Source organism: Macrobrachium nipponense, chromosome 24 (genome assembly GCF_015104395.2).
Source record: "Macrobrachium nipponense isolate FS-2020 chromosome 24, ASM1510439v2, whole genome shotgun sequence".
Lineage (NCBI taxonomy): Eukaryota > Metazoa > Arthropoda > Malacostraca > Decapoda > Palaemonidae > Macrobrachium > Macrobrachium nipponense.
Genome location: NC_061091.1, coordinates 45,910,208 through 45,922,707, shown reverse-complemented (window position 1 = coordinate 45,922,707; position 12,500 = coordinate 45,910,208).

Here is a 12,500-nt window from a genome sequence, read left to right as displayed (position 1 = left end):
AGCAAAAAAGTCATACATCTTTGTGGCAAAGGTCCCACTGCCACATCTGCCCTGATAACCCTTTCACTTTGCCACCTAGTGAACCTACAGCTATAGGAAAAGAGGCCAGAGGGAAACCAGGAGCTTTATTGTGCATTGATAGACTTAAAGAAAGCATACAATAGGAAGAAGAAAGTCCCAGAAAAATTGGTTAGGCTGGTCGAGAACAAGCACAAAAGTAATAATAGCAGTTAGGGAAACAGAAAACTTCGAAGTTAGTGTTGGATTACACCAGGAGCCAGCATTAAGCCCAGTTTTGTTTGTGTTGGTTATGGATGTGTTGATTGAGGAGATCAGGAATGAAGTGCTGTGGGAGTTGTTATACGCTGATGATCTGGTGATTACTGCTGCAGATGAGGAGGACCCTCAGAGAAGGTTGGAGAGTGGCAGGGGTCTTTAGAGAGGGGTGGCACAACTAGACACACTTGCTTTAGTGTAGTTTAGTGTACCAAATGCTGTCTAATATCCCCATATTAATTAGCTGGTAGAAAGTATATATATAGTTATTAGATCTGGTTAGACAGCTGTGCTTGAATTGACAGGAGGTGCCAGTGCGGGAGAGCTAAGCTAAGGGTAAATGGGGTTCTACATGGCTTATTCTTGCACTTACCTGGACGGTGTACAGATCGCACTGAACTTAAATGGCACTGGACGAATGATCGGGCTATGTGTAGTTTAACCAAACCTAGTTGTATCCCATACATCAATGTACATATCAGGTTGAAGTGGTAAAAGGATAGCCCCTCGGCCTTAGTCAAGAGATTGTAATGGCAAGTGTAAATTCAATCACAGGCAAAAGGAAGAACCAAAGGAGCAAATGTTGTCTTTGCCAGGAAGACAAGAAAATTTAAGGTTTAACTTCACCCTTGGTCTCTGTACAGCATAATTCTGAGCATGATGGGTATGTAATGATTTCAGCCAATGTGCCATTGTTCCAGGAGATTGGTGAAATGCCGCTTAATTTTGACCCAGCAAGGCATAGAGGCAACACTGCGACAAAACATGGTAAAGTACCAGAGGAGCTGAAGGGTCATGTTTAATTATACAAGACTTGATCGGGCAAGGAAGTGGAGATCTGCAGTTGCAAGCAGTGAACCACAGGAAAAGCATGCTAAACACTGTCGAATGAGTCATAATATTGAAGCATGCAAATTTTGTGAAATTGTTGTACCTGTATCAGATTTTCGACAAATAATGACAAATCTCAACAGGAGACTACATGAGTGTGTTCACACACTTAATGATGGTAAATTATTGGCAAAACTAGGTGCAGGTGATGCAATTGCACAAGAGCTGAAATACCATCTTGTATGTCTCATTGGCCTTTACAATACAGAGGTGTCACATCTTAGAAATCTTGAGAAAGAACAATGTCACAGTGAAGAACCAGATGTATATCTATTGGTTCTATCAGAGCTGGTTAATTATATCTTTGAAACCAGCTTGAGCTCGGATGGTTCTGCCCTATTTCATCTTGCAGACATATCCCAATTATACCAGCAGTGCCTAGAACAACTGGGCATTGCCTCACCCACTGTAAATACAACAATGTTGAAGGACAAATTGTTACCAAAAATCCCTGATTAGAAGTACACAAGAAAGGAAGAGGTGTGCTACTTGCCTTGCAGAAAGATGTAGCTTTATCCCTATCTTAGGCATCTGACTACTCAGATACACTTGTGATTGCTAAGGAAGCAGAGATACTGATGAAGCATATTCTGGACTTTTGGTTAAGGATGCATCAGTGATGCTTCTCTTTGATTTGCATATTACCACCAATGATGTTTTTGTCACCATTCTAATTATTAGGAAATATAACAATACCTTTACTGTTTCCAACAGAGAACTGTATGCAAAACGATAGCCATCCCATCGCTGCAATCATATGTTAACACTAGAGACTGTTATTGTTATATTCGGGATTTCCCGCTCACTCTCCTTTTCTTTTCTTTTTCTAGCAAATTGTGCGTCTGTTCAGAATCTGCATCTGTTCCGAGCTGGAGAATGCTTTCCGTGCTATTATTATCATTATTATTAGCTGTTTTAGTGTATTTGTACATTGTTTCATTTATTCCCGTGCACTAAAAATTTTTATACCTGCTTTATTATTATTATTATTATTATTATTATTATTATTATTATTATTATTATTATTATTATTATTATTATTACTGTTTGAGTATATTTGTACATTGATTCTTTTAATCTCGTGTATTCTAATTTGTGTACCTGCTTTATTATTATTATTATCAGTGTTTGAGTATATTGGTATAATGTTTCTTTTAATTATTATTATTATTGGCTTGAGTCTTTCCATCACCTTCCTTTCATCAGCAGTTATCACTTTCACAAGCACTTTCAAATTCACGTTAACCTATTGAAAGTCTTTCAGCGTTGCTGCCTCAGTGACGTGTATGACTGTTCTTCAGACAGCATCTTGATCTCGAGAATTTCTCATACTTGGGTTCATTTGTTGATTGACAACTCTTTCTGCATCGACTTCTTTTTGCTGAAATTGTCCGCCGAAACACGTTCCGTCTGTTTTCATTCACTTCCCCCTGACGTCATTCCTCAAGAACTTCTCTTATTTTGCGAATCCTTAGAAGCTCTTGTTGTCCGCAAGTAGTTCTTTATTAATTAAAGTCCATTTACTCTCAGTTCTACTTTGCAAAGGTCAGGTCAAGTGCATCGCAATCCTCTTTTCTCTCTCTCCCTCCCTTTGCTTCTGTCTTCTTGAACTAACGCAAATTCTAAGTATGTAACTTCCGCTAGTTTTGATTCAACCTCTGACGTCATCTTATGCTTCCTTTTCCCCTTCTCTACCGTACTTATATTTCTTTTGCCTCTTTGTCTCCCTTCTCTGCTTCTCCTATCCTCCTTCCGCCCACATTATGTAGCGCGAGTGGTTTATGGGCGGGGATGGTCATTAGGCCTCATGTATGTGTAAATGAGTGTAAAATACGCATGTCCCGCCTCCGATACACTCCTGATAACACTTGCCCATGTCTTGAGCCTCTCTCTCCTCTCTCTCTCTCTCTCTCTCTCTCTCTCTCTCTCATATTCCGGGAATTCTGATAGGTGCTTAAGTGAATCATTAAGAGTAATTATGAAATAAGGTTCATGTGGACCTCCTCAGGATAGCTGTTTTGCGTTTGTGTCTGTGTTTTTAATCGTCTTTTAATGACTTCCTGAGTAACTCTGTTCAGAACTAGTCATATCTCTGCCTCAGTAATCGTAGTATTTTTTGTATGATTAATGTGTTTCGACGGCTTTTTCTTTCCTCTATAGTATGGTCTGTCCAAATTTAGTTTTCTTTTTTTTTCTCTCTCTCCGATTTTTCACCCCTTGTTGGACCGCTCTTTACGTTTTTTCGTTTTAATAGCATATTCTGTGAATAGTCTTTGACACTTCCTTTCTCTTGTTAATAATGCCAGGCTTTTTCTTTGAATTTTTTGCACTGCAAATACATTACTTGAGATTTTTCTTATTGCTTTTTTTATTGCAATGTTTTACTAAGAATCCAGTTAAGCTTTTCTGTTAGTGGTAAAAAAAATCTTTGTAATGTTCATATGATTACGCGACAAAAGGTGGCTTTGATGTTTTTTTTCTTTTTCGTGTGACTAACTAGCCACGTTTTCCACTACAAGATGATGGCAATCATATTTGAGTGGGCGCTAATTCTCATGTCGTAGCGTCATAACTGTTTCATTTTACATTTTTTATCTCACCGGTTGAGATTGATATGTTTGAATTGTAGAACTATTTTTTAATGATCCATCGCTCGAGAGTGTGAAGTTTAATATGATTTAACTTGAAGAAAACAGATTTAGACAGTTTTGAGGGGTTTCAAGGATTAAGTTTTGAATATAACAGATAAGGATAATATATTGGAAAGAGAATGACGGAAATCGATGATATTTGGAACAATTAATGGTGCGAAAGAGCTGGTGTGGAAATGGTATTAGACAAAATGTGAGTTTTTTTTTTTCTTTCTTTTTTTACTAGCTAAAGTGCCTTGAGGACTCTATCCTCAGCCCCACCCGACTCCCAGGCACGAAATTCACAAATTCACCGCTCAAGCGAACACGTGTCCTTTACGACGGTGGTTTTCCGATCAATGGAGAAAGGGAATGTTGGGTCTGGTCAGTGCTTGGATGGGTGACAACCATAGAATGCCAGAAACCGTCAGCACATAAGCCATTTTATATCTGTGAGAAGGGGTAAACCTCTCAATATCATTAACTGCTACAAACCGGAATGGTAGTAACTTCTTAAAACAACATGTTATATTATATATATATATATATATATATATATATATATATATATATATATATATATATACACGTATATATATATATATATATATATATATATATAAATATATATGTGTGTATATATATATATATATACCTATATATATATATATATATAATATATATATATATATATATATATATATATATATATATATATATATATATGTACAGTGATGCTCAAATCTCATGCGACATGACTCCATAGGATTTCGTTCAAAATTCACTAACTGGCAACCTAGCATGCTCCATATTTATCTATTATTTCAATGCGGAAACGCGATTATTGCATACAATATGGACATAATATGTTTCATAAGAGTGAAATCTGTCATATATGTCAAAACTGTAAGAAAATGTCACGGGTAGCAAATTTCAGAAAAAACACTTTCGAAACATTTTCAAAACTTTCGTTCACACATCGCTGAAGCATTTGACCGAAATGAAGTCGTCATCAAGCATCTGTTCACATGTAAAAAAAGAAAAAAAAAAAAAAAAAAAAAAAAAAAAAAAATTGTCATAACATTAATAATGCTTCCAAAGTTAACATAAAATTTGAACTAGTCCTATTTGATTGCTTTTACACCTCAATGCTGAAAAAATGTAATATGTACTATATACAAAAGTAGAATGCGCCCACCGATATCAACGTGTGAGGGAAGGGTGTGTGACGTATCATTAGTGTCGGTGCAACAATAACCACCCATTGTAACATAAGTAGGTCTACACTGAGTAGCGACAATGAAATTATCTTGAAAACACTTACTTTATATGTGTTAGAGGAATATTTGGATTTCCATACGTAGTTAATTGCTATAGTTCTTAAATATTAAAAAAATTATGGCATACTAGCAAACATTCGCCTATGCAATTATTCTTTTGTCGAAGCAAAGATATTGTTCCTAGGCCTAGGTGTTAGATTTCTTTACTTTACAATTAACAGTCACGTCTCTCTATTAACAATTTCTAGCCGGAAAGCAAATGAGGTTATCGACACATTCTTGTTCTTCAAATGACCTTATGAAAGATACCTTATGAAAGAATAAATTATACACCAAAAGCGAGGAGAAGGACTTTTAAGAAAATAATATTTTAAACCAGTTGAAAAACAAGTGTTCCATACGCCTTGATATTAATACTTATGATATTTCGATTAATAGTCATCTTCTCCATACAATCAAAATAATCATCTTTTATTCCTCAAAGAACAGGTAATCTCTACAAATAAAAACATTAGTAACATTACATCTTATAAGGCTTAGATTATTCTTTTAGGCTTATAAATAATTTTGCAACATATAGGCAGCTTAAACGCAGCCTAAAACTTCAACATTCAAAAACAACTGGTTGTAATTCATATCCATATTGTATTCGTCAAAAAACAGATAATCTCTACAAATAAATTCATTAATAACAGATTATATCTCAGAAGGTTTAGATTATTTTTTTAGGCCCATAAAACATTTTGCAACATACAGGCAGCTTAAACACAGCCGAAAGAAAACTTGTTTTAATTCATATTCCTACGTTGAAAATGTTGTTATGACTGTTGAGCTTATTAGGTCTACTGTCATAATGCAGCAGACGTAGTTATGTTGACCAGTCCGAGGAGCATGTAAAGTGAGCTTTCATTGATGGCACAGCTAACCTTATCACACCGCACTTTGAACTTAACAGCGTAAAAAAAGAAAATCAGTTCAAATCACACAGATTACGAATTATACCAATGCATAAAATGGATCATATTTATATAACCATAAGGAAAATAGGGCTAGCTGTGAATTCACAAACTTTTCGACATGTATGACATTAGAAAAATAAGTATAACACTACTTAGCAACATCACGTTGAGTCTGAGAATCTGAACGATACAAAATGAATCATGTCGCATGAGATATGAGCACCACTGTACATGAGTGTTCACGTAAGTTTAAAATTTAATTCTGTCTGTAAATCAGATACAGAGCGTATCATATTTAAAATAGATGTGTCGAAAGTGATAAAAACTAATGTGTTGTTCTGTAAAGGTCTAAAACGGATGTCTAATTCTGAATTCCAAGTCGATTTCCAGTCGCATTATGGGAAATGACTGGTGCCCTTTCTGGGTGCGCTACTCGGGCATGGGGCATATGCGTCATGTCGAATATTTCAACTGAGGACGGAAAAACAAGAGAAGAAAAGAAGTGAAAAAAGAGAGAAATCACAGATCAGATATTTTTTAAATAAAGAGACAGACGAAGAGGTAAACTGATCGGAAAGTCTTTCAGTTCGTCAGCTGGAGGAAAGAGGAGAAGGAATTCGATGCGAAAGACACATGAAGTTAGAATAACTTCTCCCTAAAAAATTTTTTAGGGAGAGAGATGAAAATTCAGGTCTTAAGCTCATTTGGGAAGATAGAATTCATATATATATATATATATATATATATATATATATATATATATATATATATATGTGTGTGTGTGTGTGTGTGTGTGTGTGTGTGTGTGTGTGTGTGTGTGTGTGTGTGTGTGTGTCTTAGGAATGCATTTGGGAAAATAGATCTCAAAATTCAAAATTGTAGGAGCGAAGGATATTTCCCATTTACTGGAGGCAGATAAAAAGATTAATAAATAGAATATCCGGTGTACTGTTAACGTACATAAGTGATACAAAAAAAAAAAAAAAAAAAAAAACATCCAGGGTTTGAACTCAGAGAGAGAGTGAGAGAGAGTGTAAAAATAACTTGACGGCAGAGTAGAATTACCTGGTATTCTTAAAAAATAAGAAATACGCCAGGGAAATAAAAATCGGTTAGGCATTACTTAGAGAGAGAGAGAGAGAGAGAGAGAGAGAGAGAGAGAGTGCTGACAGGTCATCTTAATATTTGTCAAGTAAACATGGTAGGAAAGTGAGCGAGCGATAACTTTAAGGTCAGATTAGGCCGCGTCGCGATATCGGCCAGCCCATCTGAGATTGATAACGCTTACCCGTTTGTCCGTTTTATTCGCATATTATTCATGCAGCAATGAATAATGGAGGCTGGTACCCGTGTTAGAGGCCATGTAGTGAAGGTTTTCATGATTCGCTCAGGATAAGAGAATTTTTTTTTTTTTCTTTTCTTTTTACGAAATTCTTGTTTATACCCTGATATTATTAGTAAGAAATGATAAGACTTGTTAATAATGTTCGTTTGTGTTTAATGTTAATTATTGACCAAGATGTATTTATTTGGAGTGAGCCATATTAGTAGTAATATTTGCAGAGTAAAATGCAGAAATGAACTTTCTTTCCTCGTAGATCGTCTTTCCTGTGACTATAACATAGTTAGTTGTCTGCTATCTATGTTCTGCAAGGACTCGTGGATATGCTACTTCATGCCTGAGCTTTATGTCGAAAGGACACTCAAAAGGAAATTGTTTTAGAAGGTATTTAGTGATTCGCTTTCAGTCTCGGTTTTCGCCGTCTCCTGTTAAAGATATGTAGAAGCTTTCGTGTAGGATAATAGGAATCAAATGTTTGAGAAGAGAACACGGCGCAAAGGTTGTTCATCCATACACGTAAAAACAGCCACAATCCACCATTTGACCGTATCTGCGCATGTGCGTGTGTACATATGTCAGTGGGCGAAGGACTGACAGTAATGAATGGGAATAGACCAATGGCAATGAGTTGTAGAAGGAGGAAAGCCTTTTATGCCAATCGCCACTGAGATCAGATCGACATTCAGCCTCTATAAGGCTCAAATTATATTCATTAGATAAACTTCTATTTTTTATTTATAGGTTTCTCAGTCATTTTCATGGCCTACATTTTTTTCCTATTAATCCTCAACTATGTTTTGAATATACTTGTTTTTTCAGTGGCTGTACATTTTATTTGTCGAGTAAGTTTCCGAAAATTCCAAAAGCAATATATTTTGCGCCTCATAAGAACTCCCCCCACCATCCACATTCTAACGTATAATTACAAACAAAGACATGCATATATTTAACAAACAAACACACACACACACACATATATATACAGAGAGAGAGAGAGAGAGAGAGAGGTGCTGATACTCTCCTTACGAGCGAGTTTGATCTCGGGCTAGGCTGAGAGGTTATGGGCATGTTATGGTAAAGTACCATCCATAGTGGCGGTTCATCTTTTTCTTGATGCCGGCCCCGTCTTTGACACACACACACACACACACGCGCGCGATTGTGTGTGTAGATATATATATATATATATGTGTGTGTGTGTATGTATGTATGTATGTATGTATATATGTATATTTGAGTGTTATGTAAGTTTGCTATTATGATAGTAGATAGATGTAAGAATGCGTGGGTAAGAGCGGACCCATAATCCTTGGTTTTTATCTTTGTGCACATCTTTATTGTTTGAGATCTATATATGCGGGAGATCTGGAGACCGATTGTGGCCAGAATGGCCGAGAAAGTTTTCGTCGAGGAAATATTCAGGAACTGAGACAGAGACGCCTCTAAGAAGTTCAACAGAGAGGGATTTATGCGAAGCCCTGCATTATTTTGCATACAATGGCTGCCTGTGAAATTTCAAGTAGATGAAAACAGATCTACGAGGCAATTGGGAACAGAGATCGGATGGAGAGGTAGAGGAAGATTTAGAGTTTTAGGAAGTGAGGAAAGATGAGGAGGAAAGTCACTATGTAGATGGAGGAGAAGGGCCCCATGAGAGACACTTGGACAATTGCATTTGGGTACAGGATTTTTATCATTAACTTTACGACCAAAGAATCAGGCTGTAATTTCGGCCATATTTATTTTTCCGTGTGTTTTAGTATGATTTCACAAGATCGATTTAACAGGTTTCGGTGAATATTAGTGAAAATTTTCATTGTGTGATGATTACTCCTAGGTTAGAATGGCGATGGTCTGACGCCGTTGAGACCTTGGCGCTGTTTGCTCTTCGTGTAGACATTTAGAACCTAAAAAATACTGCTGTATACTGTTGGCTATTGTAAGTGATTTTGTCGTCTTTCTTTTCTCTTATGATTACTTATTTTTATTCATCTATCGTTATTTCTTCGAATTAATATATTTCCTCGAATTCTGAAGACTAGATTTCGATGGTATTTCACGTGTTATCAGGATTTTCGTGTTAGGAAGTCGACGTTCCCTGTAAACCGGTTAACATTCAAGCTGCCATTAAGAAATTACATAATTTAAAAACTGAATTGAGTGGCCATCGTCCTGCATCTTGTCTGCTTATTTCCACAGAGAAATGTGGTTCAAGAGACATCAGATCCCATCAGGGCGCCAGCCCAGCAACCCCAGCCCGAAATTCAGTGCTTAGAATCTCGTGACAAACAAGAGTCTGCTGTGATCGGCTGTGGGGCACATGAGGCCTCCAATGCCAATGGAGTGTGTGGGGATGATTCTGGCGTTAGAAACCACCAGTGCAAAAATTAAATTCAAAGCAAATCGTCAAGATATAGCCGACGATGAAACAGACGTTTGCTTAATCCAAGGACATGACGAAATATCGTCCGCTCTCGTGACTGAGGTAAGATCCTGTAATGAGTTGATCATAGGTAGTCTTTATTGGAGGGTGGCCGGAAAAGCCTGTCAGCAGGATGTTTGCTGAAAAACCTTCGAAACGAAATGCGGGCTTCAGTTACTCTGCTCAGGAACAGATGCCGGAATGGGCGATACTGCCTCGAGGGCCCGGTTTTCTTAGGTTCTTTTCCCGTTCTTTTGTCTGTGTGTGTGTGTGTGTGTGTGTGTGTGTGTGTGTGTGAGGTTTTGTTGTGATTGTCTTTATTTATTTTTTCTTTCTAATCTAGTTTCTTGCTTCATAATTCAATAGTTTTTTTGGATTTGTGCACATACACACACACACAAACACACACACACACACACATATATAGTATATATATACATATATATATATATATATATATATATATATATATATATATATATATATATATATATATATATATATAGTGTGAAAAACTGGGGACTTGGAACAAATACTTTCATAGTATATTCTACATTTTGAAGTTCACACTGAATATAATAGAAGTTGACAGACCTTTATATACAAAAACAGAAAGCTGGGGCGGGGTTACAGTTTGTTAATCTGGGCTGTGTGTTCTTAAAGCAAAAGAGACAAGAAGAGAGGATCAAGGAACAATCCAGGATGGAGATTTAAATTCCTTGTTGACGTGGCCTCAATAAAAATGGATTCCAACAGATTCCTTTTGCGGTGATCTTTGACCCTGCAATTTATCGAGGAATTACCCCAGTTAATAGCATGGCCTGTTTCAAGCCAATGATCAGCAATGCCATTATTCGTTAAGCCTCTTGATACAGCATATTAATGCTGAGAACATCTCACCTTTTGATCTTTGGATGTTTGCCCTATATAAATTATATTACATTCTTTACAAAGAATACTGTCTATAATATTGTTTGAACTTGACGGGCTATTCTTAATTAGTTTGTTTCTCAAAATATTTTTATATCTAAATACCAAGTTAATATCAATAGTTTTTGAAATGGGAACAGCAGGGATGAAATTAGGATGAAATGTTACACAGAGAATATTCGTGAGTTCTTTGTTGGATTGTAATATCTTTTTTTGCTTTATTTTTACAAAGTTCCAAAAAAATATGGATGGTAACATAATGAATCTCCTGTTCAATCAATAATTTTAAAAACATAAAAAAGGTCATAATTTATTCAAAAGAGACATTTCGCACAATTTCTTTGTGCATCCTCAATCTGAAAGTATAACATAAAATTCGGTAAAATTTATAAGAAACTATTTTAATATATAGTTGAGAGAGAAATTTTTCCAAGAAATAAAATTAATACAATTAAAAAGTATAGAGTAAGAAAGAAACCAGTTCTCACTATACCATCCAAAGGAGAAGAGCGAATGACCTTCAGGTATTTGTCATTCTTTTTTCTCCTTTTCCTTTGGATGGTTTGGTGAGAACTGGTTTCTTTTCTTACTCTACACTTTTTAAGTTGTATTAATTTTATTTCTTGTAATTTTTTTTTTCTCTCAACTATATTTAAAAATAGTTTCTTGTAAATTTCAACGAATTGTATGTTATACTTTCAGATTGACGATGCACATAGAAAATGTGCGAAACGCCTCTTTTGAATAAATTATGGCCTTTTTGATGTGTTTCTTGGACCCTGCTGTATGCTCTTACATATCAACGCCTGGAATCCTGATATTATATACATATCATACATATATATATATATATATAGTATATATAATATGATATATATATATATATATATGTATATGTATGTGTGTGTGTGTGTGTGTGAGTGAGTGAATATGACGCGTGCTTGAGTTAATGTTTGTTTTTTTTCTCTTCACAAAAATTGATTTTAAGAAGTGGACTTCTTAGAGATAGTTGTAAATGTCGATAACAAATGGACAAAATCCATTGATATTTCATAAAGGTTAACGTTTCTCTATCAGTATTATTACATAACTAATCAGCTTCCTGTGATATTTGATAGTAAATTGGCAGTCATTCAATCGGTGATCGAGTACCCAGTAAGTATAATGTATTTTCTAATTAACCAAATCGTGTATGAAAAATTCTCTCATCTGATAGCTCGGACAAGATTCAGGATTTGGAAATAATCTAGTCATAGTAAATTACTTCGGCAAGTAATTGCTGTTTTCAGGTTCTTGTTGATAGTGGAGGATTCTGACTAATTCATTTAATGTTAACGGTGTGACAAATGTTATTAGAATGTGTCAATTCGTTATAACTAAAGAAAATCGAACTTTCAAATCGTTCGGTTGATTTTCAGAGCTAATAAAGTCACACATGTCAAGGTTCGTAGAAATATCTCCTCAAAAGTACTTAAAACTCATGGAAACAAACATGCATGTGCACTAAGAATGAAAATACGCGCATCTCCAGTTTCATAGAATACTCAAGCTAGATAAGGAATTCAGTAGACGAGGAATCACTGAAATGAGTTGTCATATGAGTCAGCCTTCAGAGTGAAATTCCCGGAAGAACGAAGAGAGGGGAGGAAAGACAGAGAAATAAAGTCGTGTCACTGCACTTGGAAGAAGGAAGCGACAGGATTAAAGAAAGCAGGCGATGGATGAAAATGTCTGCACCTGGTAGTGAAAAGAAAGAGTATTGAGATAATT